This window comes from Oncorhynchus clarkii, chromosome 33, assembly GCF_045791955.1.
Source record: "Oncorhynchus clarkii lewisi isolate Uvic-CL-2024 chromosome 33, UVic_Ocla_1.0, whole genome shotgun sequence".
Lineage (NCBI taxonomy): Eukaryota > Metazoa > Chordata > Actinopteri > Salmoniformes > Salmonidae > Oncorhynchus > Oncorhynchus clarkii.
In genome coordinates, this window is record NC_092179.1 from 23345834 (window position 1) to 23367117 (window position 21284).

At 41.6% G+C, this 21284-nt stretch overlaps 1 protein-coding gene and 1 pseudogene across 1 annotated transcript in view; both read right to left on the reverse strand.

The window, feature by feature from the left end:
* LOC139392730 (sortilin-like) overlaps positions 1 to 14148 on the reverse strand; it is a 30619-nt pseudogene extending 16471 nt beyond the window's left edge.
* LOC139393229 (protein FAM3C-like) overlaps positions 1 to 21284 on the reverse strand; it is an 823321-nt gene that overhangs the window by 33254 nt on the left and 768783 nt on the right. The gene's annotated exons all lie outside the window — the stretch shown is intronic.

Here is a 21284-nt window from a genome sequence, read left to right on the forward strand (position 1 = left end):
GTTAGAGTTAGTAGGACTGAGACAGACATATCAGGGTTAGAGTTAGTAGGACTGAGACAGACATATCAGGGTTAGATTTAGTAGGACTGAGACAGACATATCAATGTTAGAGTTAGTAGGACTGAGCCAGACATATCAGGGTTAGTAGAACTGAGACAGACATATCAGGGTTAGTAGAACTGAGACAGGCATATCAGGGTCAGAGTTAGTAGAACTGAGACATACATGTTCAGGGTTAGAGTTAGTAGGACTGAGACAGACATATCAGGGTTAGTAGAACTGAGACAGACATATCAGGGTTAGAGTTAGTAGAACTGAGACAGACATATCAGGGTTAGAGTTAGTAGGACTGAAACAGACATATCAGGGTTAGAGTTAGTAGGACTGAAACAGACATATCAGGGTTAGAGTTAGTAGTACTGAGACAGACATATCAGGGTTAGAGTTAGTAGAACTGAGACAGACATATCAGGGTCAGAGTTAGTAGAACTGAGACAGACATATCAGGGTTATAGTTAGTAGAACTGAGACAGACATATCAGGGTTAGTAGAACTGAGACAGACATATCAGGGTTATAGTTAGTAGAACTGAGACAGACATATCAGGGTTAGTAGAACTGAGACAGACATATCAGGGTTAGTAGAACTGAGACAGACATATCAGGGTTAGAGTTAGTAGGACTGAGACAGACATATCAGGGTTAGAGTTAGTAGGACTGAGACAGACATATCAGGGTTAGTAGAACTGAGACAGACATATCAGGGTCAGAATTAGTAGAACTGAGACAGACATATCAGGGTTAGAGTTAGTGGGACTGAGACAGACATATCAGGGTTAGTAGAACTGAGACAGACATATCAGGGTTAGAGTTAGTAGGACTGAGACAGGCATATCAGGGTTAGTAGGACTGAGACAGACATATCAGAGTTTGAGTTATTAGGACTGAGACAGACATATCAGGGTTAGAGTTAGTAGGACTGAGACAGACATATCAGGGTTAGAGTTAGTGGGACTGAGACAGACATATCAGGGTTAGAGTTAGTAGGACTGAGACAGACATATCAGGGATTAGTAGGACTGAGACAGACATATCAGGGTTAGTAGAACTGAGACAGACATATCAGGGTTAGTAGAACTGAGACAGACATATCAGAGTTAGTAGAACTGAGACAGACATATCAGGGTTAGTAGGACTGAGACAGACATATCAGGGTTAGAGTTAGAACTGAGACAGACATATCAGGGTTAGTAGAACTGAGACAGACATATCAGGATTAGAGTTAGTAGAACTGAGACAGACATATCAGGGTTAGAGTTAGTAGGACTGAGACAGACATATCAGAGTTAGTAGGACTGAGACAGACATATCAGGGTTATAGTTAGTAGAACTGAGACAGACATATCAGGGTTAGTAGAACTGAGACAGACATATCAGGGTTAGTAGAACTGAGACAGACATATCAGGGTTAGAGTTAGTAGACTGAGACAGACATATCAGGGTTAGAGTTAGTAGAACTGAGACAGACATATCAGGGTTAGTAGAACTGAGACAGACATAGAGAATTAGTACTGAGACAGACATATCAGGGTTAGTAGAACTGAGACAGACATATCAGGGTTAGTAGAACTGAGACAGACATATCAGGGTTAGAGTTAGTAGGACTGAGACAGGCATATCAGGGTTAGTAGGAATGAGACAGACATATCAGAGTTTGAGTTATTAGGACTGAGACAGACATATCAGGGTTAGAGTTAGTAGGACTGAGACAGACATATCAGGGTTAGAGTTAGTGGGACTGAGACAGACATATCAGGGTTAGAGTTAGTAGGACTGAGACAGACATATCAGGGATAGTAGGACTGAGACAGACATATCAGGGTTAGAGTTAGTAGAACTGAGACAGACATATCAGGGTTAGTAGAACTGAGACAGACATATCAGGGTTAGTAGGACTGAGACAGACATATCAGGGTTAGAGTTAGTAGAACTGAGACAGACATATCAGGGTTAGTAGAACTGAGACAGACATATCAGGATTAGAGTTAGTAGAACTGAGACAGACATATCAGGGTTAGAGTTAGTAGGACTGAGACAGACATATCAGAGTTAGTAGGACTGAGACAGACATATCAGGGTCAGAGTTAGTAGAACTGAGACAGACATATCAGGGTTAGAGTTAGTAGGACTGAGACAGACATATCAGGGTTCGAGTTAGTAGAACTGAGACAGACATATCAGGGTTAGAGTTAGTAGAACTGAGACAGACATATCAGGGTTAGAGTTAGTAGAACTGAGACAGACATATCAGGGTTAGTAGAACTGAGACAGACATATCAGGGTTAGTAGAACTGAGACAGAAATATCAGGGTATCAATATCAGGGTTAGAGTTAGTAGGACTGAGACAGACATATCAGGGTTAGTAGAACTGAGACAGACATATCAGAGTTAGTAGAACTGAGACAGGCATATCAGGGTTAGAGTTAGTAGGACTGAGACAGACATATCAGGGTTAGAGTTAGTACTGAGACAGACATATCAGGGTTAGAGTTAGTAGGACTGAGACAGACATATCAGGGTTAGAGTTAGTGGGACTGAGACAGACATATCAGGGTTAGAGTTAGTAGGACTGAGACAGACATATCAGGGTTAGAGTTAGTAGGACTGAGACAGACATATCAGAGTTAGTAGGTCTGAGACAGACATATCAGGGTCAGAGTTAGTAGGACTGAGACAGACATATCAGGGTTAGAGTTAGTAGAACTGAGACAGACATATCAGAGTTAGCAGGACTGAGACAGACATATCAGGGTTAGAGTTAGTAGAACTGAGACAGACATATCAGGGTTAGAGTTAGTAGGACTGAGACAGACATATCAGGGTTAGAGTTAGTAGGACTGAGACAGGCATATCAGGGTTAGAGTTAGTAGGACTGAGACAGACATATCAGGGTTAGAGTTAGTAGGACTGAGACAGACATATCAGGGTTAGATTTAGTAGGACTGAGACAGACATATCAATGTTAGAGTTAGTAGGACTGAGCCAGACATATCAGGGTTAGTAGAACTGAGACAGACATATCAGGGTTAGTAGAACTGAGACAGGCATATCAGGGTCAGAGTTAGTAGAACTGAGACATACATGTTCAGGGTTAGAGTTAGTAGGACTGAGACAGACATATCAGGGTTAGTAGAACTGAGACAGACATATCAGGGTTAGAGTTAGTAGAACTGAGACAGACATATCAGGGTTAGAGTTAGTAGGACTGAAACAGACATATCAGGGTTAGAGTTAGTAGGACTGAAACAGACATATCAGGGTTAGAGTTAGTAGTACTGAGACAGACATATCAGGGTTAGAGTTAGTAGAACTGAGACAGACATATCAGGGTCAGAGTTAGTAGAACTGAGACAGACATATCAGGGTTATAGTTAGTAGAACTGAGACAGACATATCAGGGTTAGTAGAACTGAGACAGACATATCAGGGTTATAGTTAGTAGAACTGAGACAGACATATCAGGGTTAGTAGAACTGAGACAGACATATCAGGGTTAGTAGAACTGAGACAGACATATCAGGGTTAGAGTTAGTAGGACTGAGACAGACATATCAGGGTTAGAGTTAGTAGGACTGAGACAGACATATCAGGGTTAGTAGAACTGAGACAGACATATCAGGGTCAGAATTAGTTGAGACAGACATAGGGTTAGTAGGACTGAGACAGACATATCAGGGTTAGAGTTAGTAGGACTGAGACAGACATATCAGGGTTAGTAGAACTGAGACAGACATATCAGGGAGTCAGAATTAGTAGAACTGAGACAGACATATCAGGGTTAGAGTTAGTGGGACTGAGACAGACATATCAGGGTTAGTAGAACTGAGACAGACATATCAGGGTTAGAGTTAGTAGGACTGAGACAGGCATATCAGGGTTAGTAGGACTGAGACAGACATATCAGAGTTTGAGTTATTAGGACTGAGACAGACATATCAGGGTTAGAGTTAGTAGGACTGAGACAGACATATCAGGGTTAGAGTTAGTGGGACTGAGACAGACATATCAGGGTTAGAGTTAGTAGGACTGAGACAGACATATCAGGGATAGTAGGACTGAGACAGACATATCAGGGTTAGAGTTAGTAGAACTGAGACAGACATATCAGGGTTAGTAGAACTGAGACAGACATATCAGAGTTAGTAGAACTGAGACAGACATATCAGGGTTAGTAGGACTGAGACAGACATATCAGGGTTAGAGTTAGTAGAACTGAGACAGACATATCAGGGTTAGAGTTAGTAGGACTGAGACAGACATATCAGGGTTAGAGTTAGTAGGACTGAGACAGACATATCAGGGTTAGTAGAACTGAGACAGACATATCAGGGTTAGAGTTAGTAGGACTGAGACAGACATATCAGAGTTTGAGTTATTAGGACTGAGACAGACATATCAGGGTTAGAGTTAGTAGGACTGAGACAGACATATCAGGGTTAGAGTTAGTGGGACTGAGACAGACATATCAGGGTTAGAGTTAGTAGGACTGAGACAGACATATCAGGGTTAGTAGAACTGAGACAGACATATCAGGGTTAGTAGGACTGAGACAGACATATCAGGGTTAGAGTTAGTAGAACTGAGACAGACATATCAGGGTTAGAGTTAGTAGGACTGAGACAAACATATCAGGGTTAGTAGAACTGAGACAGACATATCAGGGTTAGTAGGACTGAGACAGACATATCAGGGTTAGAGTTAGTAGAACTGAGACAGACATATCAGGGTTAGAGTTAGTAGGACTGAGACAGACATATCAGGGTTAGTAGGACTGAGACAGACATATCAGGGTTAGAGTTAGTAGGACTGAGACAGACATATCAGAGTTTGAGTTATTAGGACTGAGACAGACATATCAGGGTTAGAGTTAGTAGAACTGAGACAGACATATCAGGGTTAGTAGGACTGAGACAGACATATCAGGGTTAGTAGAACTGAGACAGACATATCTGGGTTAGAGTTAGTAGGACTGAGACAGACATATCAGAGTTTGAGTTATTAGGACTGAGACAGACATATCAGGGTTAGAGTTAGTAGAACTGAGACAGACATATCAGGGTTAGTAGGACTGAGACAGACATATCAGGGTTAGTAGAACTGAGACAGACATATCAGGGTTAGAGTTAGTGGGACTGAGACAGACATATCAGTGTTAGTAGGACTGAGACAGACATATCAGGGTTAGTAGAACTGAGACAGACATATCAGGGTTAGAGTTAGTAGGACTGAGACAGACATATCAGAGTTTGAGTTATTAGAACTGAGACAGACATATCAGGGTTAGAGTTAGTAGGACTGAGACAGACATATCAGGATTAGAGTTAGTAGAACTGAGACAGACATATCAGGTTTAGTAGAACTGAGACAGACATATCAGGGTTAGTAGAACTGAGACAGACATATCAGGGTTAGTAGAACTGAGACAGACATATCGGGGTTAGTAGAACTGAGACAGACATATCAGGGTTAGTAGGACTGAGACAGACATATCGGGGTTAGTAGAACTGAGACAGACATATTAGGGTTAGTAGGACTGAGACAGACATATCAGGATTAGAGTTAGTAGAACTGAGACAGACATATCAGGGTTAGTAGAACTGAGACAGACATATCAGGTTTAGTAGAACTGAGACAGACATATCAGGGTTAGTAGAACTGAGACAGACATATCAGGGTAGTAGAACTGAGACAGACATACCAGGATTAGAGTTAGTAGAACTGAGACAGACATATCAGGGTTAGTAGAACTGAGACAGACATATCAGGGTTAGTAGAACTGAGACAGACACATCAGGATTAGAGTTAGTAGGACTGAGACAGACATATCATGGTTAGAGTTAGTAGAACTGAGACAGACATATCAGGGTTAGAGTTAGTAGGACTGAGACAGACATATCAGGGTTAGTAGAACTGAGACAGACATATCAGGGTTAGTAGAACTGAGACAGACATATCAGGGTTAGTAGAACTGAGACAGCCATAGATCTAGATGAGATAGATGTACAGTTTCAGACACGATCGCTGCTGAGCAAAATATCATATCAGGGTTAGTAGGACTGAGACAGACATATCAGGGTTAGAGTTAGTAGAACTGAGACAGACATATCAGGGTAGTAGAACTGAGACAGACATACCAGGATTAGAGTTAGTAGAACTGAGACAGACATATCAGGGTTAGTAGAACTGAGACAGACATATCAGGGTTAGTAGAACTGAGACAGACATATCAGGGTTAGTAGAACTGAGACAGACATATCAGGGTTAGTAGAACTGAGACAGACATATCAGGGTTAGTAGAACTGAGACAGACATATCAGGGTTAGAGTTAGTAGAACTGAGACAGACATATCAGGGTTAGTAGAACTGAGACAGACATATCAGGGTTAGTAGAACTGAGACAGACATATCAGGATTAGAGTTAGTAGTACTGAGACAGACACATCAGGGTTAGAGTTAGTAGGACTGAGACAGACGTATCAGAGTTTGAGTTATTAGGACTGAGACAGACATATCAGGATTAGAGTTAGTAGAACTGAGACAGACATATCAGGGTTAGTAGAACTGAGACAGACATATCAGGGTTAGTAGAACTGAGACAGACATATCAGGGTTAGTAGAACTGAGACAGACATATCAGGGTTAGTAGAACTGAGACAGACATATCAGGGTTAGTAGGACTGAGACAGACATATCGGGGTTAGTAGAACTGAGACAGACATATCAGGGTTAGTAGGACTGAGAGAGACATATCAGGATTAGAGTTAGTAGAACTGAGACAGACATATCAGGGTTAGTAGAACTGAGACAGACATATCAGGGTTAGTAGAACTGAGACAGACATATCAGGGTTAGTAGAACTGAGACAGACATATCAGGGTAGAAGAACTGAGACAGACATACCAGGATTAGAGTTAGTAGAACTGAGACAGACATATCAGGGTTAGTAGAACTGAGACAGACATATCAGGGTTAGAGTTAGTAGGACTGAGACAGACATATCAGGGTTAGAGTTAGTAGAACTGAGACAGACATATCAGGGTTAGAGTTAGTAGGACTGAGACAGACATATCAGGGTTAGTAGAACTGAGACAGACATATCAGGGTTAGTAGAACTGAGACAGACATATCAAGGTTAGTAGAACTGAGACAGACATATCAGGGTTAGTAGAACTGAGACAGCCATAGATCTAGATGAGATAGATGTACAGTTTCAGACACGATCGCTGCTGAGCAAAATATCATATCAGGGTTAGTAGGACTGAGACAGACATATCAGGGTTAGTAGAACTGAGACAGACATATCAGGGTTAGAGTTAGTAGGACTGAGACAGACATATCAGGGTTAGTAGAACTGAGACAGACATATCAGGATTAGAGTTAGTAGAACTGAGACAGACATATCAGGGTTAGTAGAACTGAGACAGACATATCAGGGTTAGTAGAACTGAGACAGACATATCAGGGTTAGTAGAACTGAGACAGACATATCAGGGTAGTAGAACTGAGACAGACATACCAGGATTAGAGTTAGTAGAACTGAGACAGACATATCAGGGTTAGTAGAACTGAGACAGACATACCAGGATTAGAGTTAGTAGAACTGAGACAGACACATCAGGGTTAGAGTTAGTAGAACTGAGACAGACATATCAGGGTTAGAGTTAGTATAACTGAGACAGACATTTTAGGGTTAGAGTTAGTTGGACTGAGACAGACATATCAGGGTTAGTAGAACTGAGACAGACATATCAGGGTTAGTAGAACTGAGACAGACATATCAGGGTTAGTAGAACTGAGACAGACATATCAGGGTTAGTAGAACTGAGACAGCCATAGATCTAGATGAGATAGATGTACAGTTTCAGACACGATCGCTGCTGAGCAAAATACATGAGTAAACTTTAATATTTAATCTAAAGACGGATCCATGTGGCTCATATGTCCTTTGTCTGTACTTGAAAAGCATGTGTGAGTGTGTGAGTTAGAACGTGTGAAAGAGAGAGAGGGAGAGAATGTGAGATAGAAACAGAGACTAGAGTGTGTGCGTGTGACAGTGTGTGCGATGAAGTTCACTCCTTTCCCCTACAGTACCTCCTGGATTGTCCACATGCATGAAAATCATGTCCTCATCCCCATCCAGAACCGAGTAGAACTGGAAACACACACACACATGTATACAGGTGAGAAAATGAATCATTAAGACATGTGTGGAACCGTTTGCGTTATTGTAATGCCTCCCCCAATTAGTGTGTGTGTGTGTGTGTGTGTGTGTGTGTGTGTGTGTGTGTGTGTGTGTGTGTGTGTGTGTTCTCCCATTTCTAAGCCTTTAATCATCGTGAGAGAATATCTTTGTTTCTGTCTCGTCAGCAAGATACAGTTTGGGAGGGAGTTGAGGGAGAGAGAGGAGAGCAGGGGATGGTATGTGTGTGTGTCTTTGTCTGTGGCAAGACCAGGTGTGTGCATCTGTCGTTGTTGTAATGGAAAGTTGCCAAACGGTCTCCTCCTGATATGAGCAAACGTCTTCCAAACCCCTACTTCCCCTTTCAAGAGCTTCTAGACCAGACCCTTGGTGACAGTTACTATATCTTGTAGTTACTTTGTCACAATTTGGTTTTTAATCTGTACTATGTCTTGTCAATTGTTGTGACAGATTCTTTACCGTGTACTTGACGAAATGCTGTCACCCTGATCTGGAATTTTGAGATATTTTAAAATGAATTCATGGCAGGAGGACAGATAGAGGGACAGAGACAGAGGGACAGAGACAGAGGGACGGGGGGAACAGAGAGACAGGAGAAGACAGGGACAGGAAGACAACAGTACAGAGGAACAGGAGAGATGGACAAGGGTAGGATTGTGTCGGTCATTAAATTTTTTCAGACGAAGATTGTCAAGCAAATAACTGCCAGTCTCACGGTTAATGAACGTTATTAATTGTATTATTTTATAGTATGAAAAATACAATCAAACATCGATTCATAAAATATAAAGGATCTTTTCTCCAAACGATTTCAAAGGAAGCGCGCACATGCGGCTATTCTGTGTTGAGAGGTTAACAAAGAAACTGGTCCTCCTATATGCTTCATTTAGAGTTATTTATGTAACTTTAGTTGTGACACAAACGTTGGGCTATATGTTCAGATTTTTATACATTCTAAGGCTGTATGATGCGACTCTAATATTGATTTGAAAAATAGTTGCATGAAAGGCATGAGCTCTTATTTGTTTATTGTTCAAGCTACACACACTTCATCAGTCTCTCATTCACAATTTGACAAGCACTTGATAGTTTTCTCACCAGGCCTCAAATTTCCCGGCGGCAACCCCCTTTGTGTGGCCGTAATGCCCCTAAAAAATCCATGCCTTTGTGGCCAAAGTGGCCGCTGTGCCCTTTGGCTGAATATAATAATTATAATTCCCTTCTCCCAGCTGCCCTGCTCCGAAGCACCTCTCACTCACATGGCTCTCTCAGATATCTACATTTTTAATATCCAATACCCGCCACGTGATCGGGTCCTTCTCACAGGCATTTCGGCTAAGAAGTAGGATACAAGTGAATGAAGACAGACACATAGGGGGACGCAACTCCGAATTCAGGTGTGGTGGTAATACGGTTACCATAATAGCCATAGACAGGGGACAATAGAATGAAGTGAGGACTGAGGGGACATAGTGGGGTACAGAGGGACATAATGGACAGACAGACAGACAGACAGACAGACAGACAAGAGCCTGTCCTACCTGCTCAGTGGAGGCGGAGGGGAGCTGGGCCTTGTTGAATTGGTCCCCTTGGTCTGAGGACACATAGATGACACGTGGGGCTCCCTAGGAGAGAATCACTTAGTCACAACACAGATCTAGCCAAGGCTCCCTGGGAGAGAATCACAACACAGATCTAATCAAGGCTCCCTGGGAGAGAATCACTTAGTCACAACACAGATCTACCCAAGCAATAACCACAATGTGACTGTTGACTGACTGGAGCAATGAAAGGCAGAGTGAGTGGAAATAACACAGAATAACACAGAGTGTAAATGATTGTACAGTATATGTCAGCTTATATGTTGATACCCGTGTGTGTGTGTGTGTGTGTGTGTGTGTGTATGTGTACGCTTGCTTGCATGAGTATGCATGCTTGCATGTGTGTGTGTGTGTGTGTGTGTGTGTGTGTACACTTGCGTGTGTGTTGTGTGTGTGTGTGTGTGTGTGTGTGTGTGTGTGTGTGTGTGTGTGTGTGTGTGTGTGTGTACATATGTGTGTGTGTGTGTGTGTGTGTGTGCATGTATGTGTACGCTTGCTTGCATGAGTATGCATGCTTGCGTGTGTGTGTGTGTGTGTGTGTGTGTGTGTGTGTGTGTGTGTGTGTGTGTGTGTGTGTGTGTGTGTGTGTGTGTGTGTGTGTGTGTGTGCTCACGCTTGCTTGCATGTATGCATGCTTGCATGTGTGTGCTGTGTGTGTGTGTGTGTGTGTGTGTGTGTGTGTGTGTGTGTGTGTGTGTGTGTGTGTGTGTGTGTGGTTGCATCAGTGTGTGTGTCTCACCAATGTCTCTATGACTGAGGTGATAGCCTCCTAGGAGCCGAAGAGATGCTGTGTGCCACGGTGGTGAACGTCTTCCCCAGGTCTTCTGTCCTCTTTAGGAACAGCTCTCCTCTTCTGTCTGCCTCCACTAACGACACAACACATTACTATACCAGCGCCCAAACAGAAGAAAACGAACTTGTTGCTACGGTGTGTACTAATGAATACGACCCCGCTCTCACCTGTTCCTTTGGGACTGAAGCTGAAGAAGAGAGTGATGCCGGAGCCCCTGGCAAAATAAGGAGAGAGAGAGAGAGAGAGAGAGAGAGAGAGAGAGAGAGAGACCCAGTTAATAATCATATTTATTACATGTTGTTACTTTTTATTACATAGGGGCAAATCCTATAACTTACACTCAAGTAATTTTCACTTAGGCTCCCATTGATTGATATCAATGCATGACTAAGTGAACATTTGCCTTTAGTGACTTAACAAATAGGAGCTTCTCACTCCTACCAGACACACTATAGTTGCCACCAGACCTGGGCTAAACATTCCAATTCAGTCAAACAACAGACAACAGACTGTAGACATGTGTGCTTTATGAGCTCTGTGTGTTTACCACATTGATGTATTGAAGCCAGTATTTAGATTGAACACGACACACCTCTCTTTGTCTGGGCACGGCTGATCAAACTGAGCTCTGTGGTGTGTGTGTGTGTGTGTGTGTGTGTGTGTGTGTGTATGCCCCGTTTGTTCTCACCACGTGAAAGATTGTGTTCCTTCGTGAACCTTTTTCCACACAGTCCCAAAGTCCAGAGAAAGCCACAGGCCACCCTGCAAGTGAGAAAAGCATAGGAGAATGTGTATTTAATGCTGGAATATGTAACTTTTTGGGCGTCCAAATTCCCATAGAAATGTGAGTTATAGATCACATAAACTGAAATTAGGTTAACTATTATAATTTTTTCTACCAGGAAATGGCAGAGTGATTTTTACAAATGACACCTTTATGCACTGTATGTATGTATGTATGTACTGTATGTGTGTGTATTTGTGTGTGTATGTGCCGTGTGTGATCATGTGTGCGTATGTTTGAGGTGAGTGTGATCACAAAGAGATAAAGAGCATGTTTGTTTATTTACTCACATCTATGCTGATGACCACTAAGTACTCGGGATTCAAGAAGTGGAAGGTGATTGGCTGGGCCGGGTGAAAAGGCAGCTGGACAGACTTAAACGACACTCCGGCGTCAGTTGAGGTAAATATGACGCCACCGGTGTTGTCCAAAACCGGTGTGTCTGCAGTCAGAATCACCTGTCAATCAGAACAAGCACCATACGTGATGGAAGGTTGCCTTAACGTGCATCTCAATAGTCTAAACTGGCTTCATCCACTTGTCTCCTCTATTGTCTTAATATAAATCACCTCCCCCAACATAAAACTATGAGGCCTCATCCTGGGGTGTATTCATTAGATGCCAAACAGACAAAAACAAACTGCAACAGACCTGAATTTGTCCAATAAGAAACACTTGCTTTTGTTTCTGAACATTTTCCAATGCAAATTGTTTTGCTACGTTGTGCCCTAATGGATACCACCCTGTTGTGGTTATTTAGGTGCAATGGGTTTGGTGGTTTTGTTGTTCTCACTGTCTAGTCTTCACACCAGTGTTCTGAGCAGCGTGACCACAGTGGCATGTGGAGGAGAGTGTTGAAACTGAGCTGTGGTGGCTCAAGCTGATTGGACAGCAAGAACCAAGACGGCTGACGTGTCTGCACATGCACGCCAGACAGTCACAAACACACACACATACACACAGACATGCAGACACACACACAGACTGTCATCAGCCAGAATGCTTTCCTGCATGTACACTTGTGATCAGGCAGCTTACCTGTTGAGAGTTCCCTGGTCCAGCCAGAAGTCCAAATTCCTTCCTTATGAAGGTGTTATTGATGAGATGAGAAATATCATGGAAAGACTTGCCATAGTCTGCACTGAGAGGGGAGTATAACGAGCCAAAATGTCAGAACACTGGCTCAGTTCATCTAGAGACACAAACAGACCGACAGACATATTGTCACCATCCACTAACCTGCGGTACAATCGTGAAGAACCGCCCTCGAAGAAGGAATCTAGAGGAGCACTGATTGTAGACAACACCAAGATTACCTGGTGGGACACAAATGAACACTTGGCTAAACTTCACAATGACTGTACTATTACCAGTTTATGCAGTTAGCAATTCCCATTTATCCACCCGTCACTACAAGCAATCACTCAATCACTCACTCAGTCACTCACTCAATCAATCACTCAATCAACAAATCAATAAATGAACCAATCACTCAATCACTCAATCAACCAAATTAAAAAACTGTTGTCAAAGGTTTAAAAGGTTTCCTCTCTCCTCGTCCCCTTTCCCTTCCTTCATCTGCATCGATGAGAGAGAACTGGACAGGTGAAGGCAAATTCCCTGTAGGCATCTATCACGTTGCCTCACTGTCTGGTTACCGCAGGTGAAAGAGAGGAAACGAGGGGAGGAAGCTACTCCAGCGTACTGAACTGCACCCCTTTCAGATGCACCCAATGAGTGATGATGACAATGATGCTACATCCATCATCCATTAAGTGACAACCATACGTACTCCTGTCCCGTCTCCAACCCATGTGACAGTAAAACTGGAGCCATCGTCACCATGAAACCCCGTCTGAATGGAGAGAGAGAAAGAAAGAGAGAGAAAGAGTGAAAGATAAAGAGAGAGATAGAGATAGAGAGAGGGAGAGAGAGAGAGAGAGAGAGAGAGAGAGAGAGAGAGAGAGAGATAAGAGGAGGGACAGTGTCTGACGGACCAACCAACCTGCACATGTCCTCTATGTTTATTGTTATTATTCAATGCATGGTTATTTTTACCCTTGGTTATTTTTGTTACTGTTGTCCAGTTGACAATATCGATTATTATTAATTATGTAAATATTGTAAATCTCCAAAGAAAGCTTTGGCACATTGTCACGTCATGCCAGTAAAGCAAATTGAATTGAGAAAGAGAGCAAGTGAGACTCAACTTAATCTTTTTCCTCACATACACCATAACATCACACCTTCAGAGCTGATGAACCTTGTGACAATCCAAGTAGCCCTACCCTCAAAAACCCCAAGTAGCCCCACACAAAATCATTAATAATGCAAGCATTAATCATCATGATGACATATTATGATACATTTGCATTAATTTATGCAATTGCAAAAGTAAAACTGCGGTGTTGATGCTATAGTAATTGATAAAGTACGCCAAAAACAGTACTGACATAGCTCTCACCTCGTGTGTATTTTGATCCAACACCCGGTGTTCTAATGGTGTGAGAGGGAGTTTACAAGCGGTGAAAGTGGGTCTTGGAGAAGCTGTGGTATCCCTTTCTGGCCGTGAGAGGATTTGGCGTTGGTCCCCATCTTGCTGAGTCTGATGGAAAGACACCGTTCTCCGGTTTCGTTGCTCTTTGCACTGACCCCTCACACCCAGAAGAAGCAAGCATGCCCCCCCGAGGACCAAAAGTCTCCAAGTCATTTTGATGTGGTGGGCTAAATAACGGTAAAACCCTAAATCCCACAGTTCGGGTCGGGTATTACAGACAAGCACTGCCTGTCGCTTCAGGTGACAAATGACAAGTGTTGCACTTGAATGGATGGGGGCGGAGAGACACATGTTTGACGAGTCATTTACCTAAATTCTGCTGCCAGTGGATATATCAACGGTTGTTCGCCCCCATGCCGCATCCAAGTGATGTCCATACATATATAGGCTACAAAACCTCCTTCACATCAGCCACTATAACGCCTTTGCAAATACTAATAGTAAGCTACGCCTATATCAGCCTATGACTCAATGTTAATGCTATAGTAGCTATAGGCTAAATTCCCTGTAGCATAACAAGTAATTTATGTATTACAAGTGTGAGAAAAGTATCTCCCACCATAGCAACATATCTACAGTAGTCTGCAAAGTATTACTACATAGAACTAAGCAACCTACTTAACAGATGTAATGTCATCAGCAACTATTTATGCGCGTCTCCCTTGTCCGGCAGACAGTGAAACAACTGTTCCAACACCGCGAGATGACGCAGTTGGCCTATAAGAGAACACTGTAGCCACTCGTACCAATTCCTTTTGTGATCTTTTTTTTTACAAGTTCATGGAGACCTGTTGTTTCTGATGAGTTGACTTTGCTAGAGAGAGAGAGTAACATTTATATTCAATAAGTCCCCCAGCGCTTAATAACATTTTTGAGGAGACCATCATTAGACAGGCAAGAAAGATCATATCGGACTCCACACGTGTACTGAACATTGAGTCCCAGTTGATGCAACCAGGAAGGCGTTATAGGGCAATATTTCTCGAAGTGGGGTCCGGGGACCACTGGCCAAATCTCAAAACACTATAAATACTTATTTTCCACCTAAATTTGCAAATCAATTCATAAAAAATCCTACAATGTGATTTTCTGGATTTTTTTTTTCTAATTTTGTCTGTCATAGTTGAAGTGTACCTATGATGAAAATTACAGGCCTCTCTCATATTTTTAAGTGGGAGAACTTGCACAATTGGTGGCTGACTAAATATTTTTTTGCCCCACTGTATATACACTACCGTTCAAAAGTCACTTAGAAATGTCTTTGTTTTCCATGAAAACATACATGAAATGAGTTGCAAAATGAATAGGAAATATAGTCAAGACGTTGACAAGGTTAATAAATAATGATTTTAAATTGAAATAACAATTGTGTCCTTCAAACTTTGCTTTCGTCAAAGAATCCTCCATTTGCAGAAATTACAACCTTGCAGACCTTTGGCATTCTAGTTGGCTTGATGGGCACTTCTTACGTACCATACAGTCAAGCTGCTCCCACAACAGCTCAATAGGGTTGAGATCCGGTGACTGTGCTGGCCACTCCATTATAGACAGAATACCAGCTGACTGCTTCTTCCCTAAATAGTTCTTGCATAGTTTGGAGCTGTGCTTTGGGTCATTATCCTGTTGTAGGATGAAATTGGCTCCAATTACGTGCCGTCCACAGGGTATGGCATGGCGTTGCAAAATGGAGTGATAGCCTTCCTTCTTCAAGATCCCTTTTACCCTGCACAAATCTCCCACTTTACCACCACCAAAGCACCTCCAGACCATCAAATTGCCTCCACCTTGCTTGACAGATGGAGTCAAGCACTCCTCCTCCATCTTTTCATTTTTTCTGCATCTCACAAATGTTCTTCTTTGTGATCCGAACACCTCAAACATAGATTTGTCTGTCCATAACACTTTTTTCCAATCTTCCTCTGTCCAGTGTCTGTGTTCTTTTGCCCATCTTAATCTTTTATTTTTATTGGCCAGTCTGAGATATGGCTTTTTCTTTGCAACTCTGCCTAGAAGGCCAGCATTCCGGAGTCGCCTCTTCACTGTTGACGTTGAGGCTGGTTTTGCGGGTACTATTTAATGAAGCTGCCTTTTGAGGACTTGTGAGGCGTCTGTTTCTCAAACTAGACACACTAATGTACTTGTCCTCTTTCTCAGTTGTGCACCGGGGCCTCCCACTCCTCTTTCTATTCTAGTTAGTGCCAGTTTGCGCTGTTCTGTGAAGGGAGTAGTACACAGCATTGTACGAGATCTTCAGTTTCTTGGCAATTTGGAATAGCCTTCATTTCTCAGAATAAGAATAGACTGACGAGTTTCAGAAGAAAGTCTAAAGAAGGCCCATTTTATTGCTTCTTTAATCAGAACAACAGTTTTTAGCTGTGCTAACATAATTTAAAAAGGGTTTTTTAATTATCAATTAGGCTTTTAAAATTCTAAACTTGGATTAGCTGTACCTATGTAGATATTCCATTAAAAAATATGCCGTTTCCAGCTACAATAGTCATTTACAACATTAACAATGTCTACACTGTATTTCTGATCAATTTTATGTTATTTTAATGGACAAAAATGTTGCTTTTCTTTCAAAAACAAGGACATTTCTAAGTGACCCCAAACTTTTGAATGGTATTGTATATATATATATATTTACATGTAATTATTTTAAGAATGTTACTAATAACAACAGATTAAACACATTTTGGCCAAGGGATCTGTGGATTAAGTTCAGAGGGGACAATACATGCAGGCCTAATATTATTAATCTACAATTCAGGTTGGTAGTCCTGTCCTGCAGTCAAATGACTACTGGCCTCATGGGTGTAATGTTATTAATATTTTTCATAAATAAACCTCGTTTTTTTTAAAACAACTGGTTTTGTTATATTTCAGTCTTCTGTGATGTATATAAAGTGTAATATTGGGTTGTAAACTCAAAATTAAATAGATTTCAACTCTATATCTGACATGGTACAGGTGTCTCCTTTTTTAAAGCCCATAACAATGTGTCACGAATATTACCGAAGGTGGCTCCCCTTCTTGTTCGGGTGGCGCTCGGCGGTTTTCGTCGCCGGTCTACTAGCTGCCACCGATCCTTTGTTCCGTGTTCGTTTGGTTTTGTCTAATTGGTTTCACCTGTTCATTGTTTGGTTGTTAGGGTGGGGTTATTTAAGTTCGTTTAGCCCGCTTCTGTTTGTGCGGGCTTGTTCTTCTGTATTTGTGAGAGGTGGTAGTGTTTGTTGGGTTTTCTCGCTGTCCTGGTATTTTACCTAAGGGTACAATATTGTTTTTATAGTTACACCTGTTTGGGTATACTATTTTGTTCTTTTGATTTCGGACATTAAAGCGTGTTTTTCCCGCATCCTTTGCTCTCTGCGCCTGACTCCATACCCATTCACTCATTGAATGGGTGTGGGAGTTGTATATACTTTGGTTTCAAAGTAGATTTGTTTAAGATTGCCAAGAAACACTCTGTGACCCTGATTTAGCCCACTGAGTAAAAGGTTAACCCTGGGCAACATGGGCATGGGAGGCTCACAGGGATATTGGTATCCACAGTACTCCAATTATTTATTTACATGAATGCACTGCAATTTTTAAATATTTTTTTTATTGAACCTTTATTTTAGTTGGCAAGTCAGATAAGAGCAAATTCTTATTTACAATGACGGCCAAACCCGGACGGCGCTGGGCTAATTGTGCGCCGCCCTATGGGACTCCCAATCACAGCCGGTTGTGATACAGCATGGTTTCGATCCAGGGTTTCTAATGACGCCTTAAGCACTGAGATGCAATGCCTTAGACCGCTGTGCTACTCGGGAAAAACTGTACAATGTGTGTAGAATTGCAGGATATTAGCTTTAAAGTTGGACCAACAAACAATCTCTCTGCCCCATGATAAAATGCATAGAACTGCAGGAAATTAGCTAGAAAACTGCTAAATGTTCTCTCCGATGCCAGTAAGTGGGCCTTTAAAATGTTCCATCACAAGGCCTGAGACTTGGTTCGGCCAGCCATGTACAACACTGGAGTTGTGTTCTGATTATCAGGGGGGTCCCTTACATCAGGGGGTTCCATGGCCCCAAAAAGTTTGAGAACCCGTTATGCCAAGATGCAGGCTGAACAGATATAAACATTATTTTGTCCCCATGTCAATAGATTTTGTAAACAGCAGGGGAAACACAGAGGTTGATTAGGGAGATAGCAATAATGGACTGGAGACTGGCCTGTAGGACTTAAGTCACAGCCTTGCTGGCATACATTCTATGTATGTTGTGTCAATTGATTGTATGTATTTATGTGGAATCAGCAGCACTCTTTAATTGTCCAAGTCAAATTTCCCCTCTGGGACAATGAAGTATATCAAATCAAATTATATGCAAGTTGAGAGAGCAACTTACATCTTAGATGCAAGGGCATAGTACAAAATGATGTGGCTAGTAGCACCAGTGGCTAATAGCCTGGCATAAAAGCATTGCATTTCAGTCAACAGTAGCATTGTCTAATAGCACCAGTGGCTAAAAAGGCCAACCTGAAGACTATAGTGATTCTGAATGATGTAAAGGCCTACATCATTACAGAAGTTGGTCAATATGAAACTGATACATAGAACATTGAGAATAGTTAGACATCTACTTTGTCATGTTTTCTCATCATTTAGCATTTTCAGTTAATTTACTTTATTCTGTTTCCTGTGTGATCTGTGATGGAAAACACCTGTAGCCTATACTATACCCTAGTTTATGCTGTGTGATCAATGAAGCAGGTTACTCATGTTACTGTATATTTGAAAGCAAAGCTATGTAAGGATATGGCATCCGGCTTGGTTTCTCCTGCATCCTTATTTATTCATACAAAAAAAAGGGAGTGGTCAAAAAACAAGCAATAGTGTCTATTCATTTTATTGACAATAGCCTATAAAAGTGTTTATTCTTTACAACTTTCTTTATGACACAATATTACAGTGCATGATGGAGAGTCAATTAGTGCATAATGTAGCCCTTTTTCTTTTAGACATGATATGATCTTCAATATACAACAAATAGCCTACATGATATAGGCAAATACCATGTATAAAGATTAGTACATTTTTGTCATTTAGCAGACGCTCCCATCCAGAGCGATTTAGCGTTTGCTAAATTAAGTAACTTGCTCAAGGGCACAGACAGACTTCCCCCCTAGTCAGCTCGGGGATTGAAACCTGCGATCTTTCAGTTACAGCCCCAACGCTCTACCTGCTGTCCTACCAAGTAAGTATTAGTATAGTATATAGTGGATAGAAATACATAATAATAGCTGTCAATATGACCTAGTACTTTAGTAATAGCCTACTATAAACATCAACTAGGGTGTTCTTCAAATGTGAAAAACAAGTTAAACTCATCAAACCCGTGTGACCTGTATAAATCAAACCCCACTGCGCACAGACGTCAGTTACACGTCTAGTTCTGAATTGCACAATTCAACAAAAAATATCACCATGTCATTGGATTGAGGTTAAAAAAGAGACAGAGTGCCCCTGACGTTGATGACTTTTTGCAAATCCAATCAGTTTTCCACTCATTCAACGTCATCACATAGATTTGTCGGGGGTTGAAATAACGTGGAACCAGCGCTGATTCAACCAGTTTTTGCCCAGTGGGAGTGGGACGCCAACTAGTGGAACTGAAAGGAACCATGATAAAAGACTCAATAATGTTATTGTAAAAATCAGTGTACACATTGTACAGTGCAAGCAGTAATTGACACACGAAAACATAACATAAACCAAGCCTGTTCGTGTTAATTCTACTCCACATGACGTCCTCATCATGGTCCAATGCGTTTGGTACTCCCTGAACCTCTCGAATGGGTTGAAGACATCCGTCTGTCAGTACTGCTGTCCAACTGTAAATACTCTGCAGGATCCGCGTCTTGGACATACATGAGACCACCAAATGAATCCACCATTCCCATCAGCGCGGCGAGGACAGTGAACGCTGTCCCGATAAAAAACATATTCAAGACGTCTGTCATCATAGCTTCTCCAGTTAAATGGACGTGGTCTTGGGTTGGACAACCGCTTTATAAATATAAATAATATTAATTACATGTATTTTGTTTATACTCTTTTCCATGAATTTTCCAAAACGTATACTAAATTACTATTACATATCCGGAAACGCAACCACACATTAACCGCGTGGTGGGAAAGTAGACTACCAAAATAAACGCTGCCAGAAACTGTTGAGTACTTACAATATGCCTGCCGATTTTAAACTTCAACTTGTGCAGAGTAGTTTAACTCCCGATCCAAGGTTGGCGTGGAAGACAGACTTTCCTTGTTATGACGACACAGGCTTTAGATATTCCTCAAGTTTTCTTTAAAACAGTCGAGGTAAATACGTTACTCTCCTCTTGATATCAGACGGCAATGTCATGATGCATCGCAGCGCTCTCTTGCTTCAAAGCATGTGTGTAATGACATCATCAAATCGATGGGAATTTCCAATTGTTGATACATAGGCCTGCAAATTATTTAATTTTTGTCTCTTTCACAGATAACTCACGCAAGATGGCAGAAAATGCTACCCAAGTCTGATTGGACTTGGATGGACTACTTGCCTGTGTGATAAGACAAGTGCTCTACATATTTTATATTTAGCCTATTCCCATTCCACCAAGAAATAAAATATATAACCACCATAGACTGCAGTTGTTTGACAATCCACTCAATAAGTAGCTCTGGGAAGTTAGGAGTTGTTGAACAATGCATTCTTTCCCACAGTTCTGAGACACATTTTGCTTTAGGCTATTTTCTGTGTGCGTCAAAGAGAGTGATTACACATACATGAATAGGTTCAGCTTCATACTCTGTGGTTTTCTTTTACAGTGCTATTAACATACACCAACATACCCCTTGAGTATCCTTTCGGCTTTCATATATAATCAGACAGATGTACACTGAAAAGGGGACTTCCACATTAGGCTGGTGATTTGGGTACTAGTTTCGCCCAGCAAATTTCACAATTTAAGCTTCAGCTTTCTGTAGAATCAGTGAATCAAACAACCAATGAGTATTGTTGTAGGCCTATTGTGGCCTGTCTCCTGCTATTTGCGGTCAGTCAGTCATACACTCTCATGTTTCTCCAAGGACTTGATATTGACCACAGGGAGCAAATGGACGGAAATTCACTGAGCTGCTAAAGGCACTCTGGGTAAAAGTTAACCAAGGATGGGACTTACTGGTTAAATAAAGGTTAAATAAACAAATAATATTCTGAATAATAGCATATAAATGATATGACTTTTGTCAC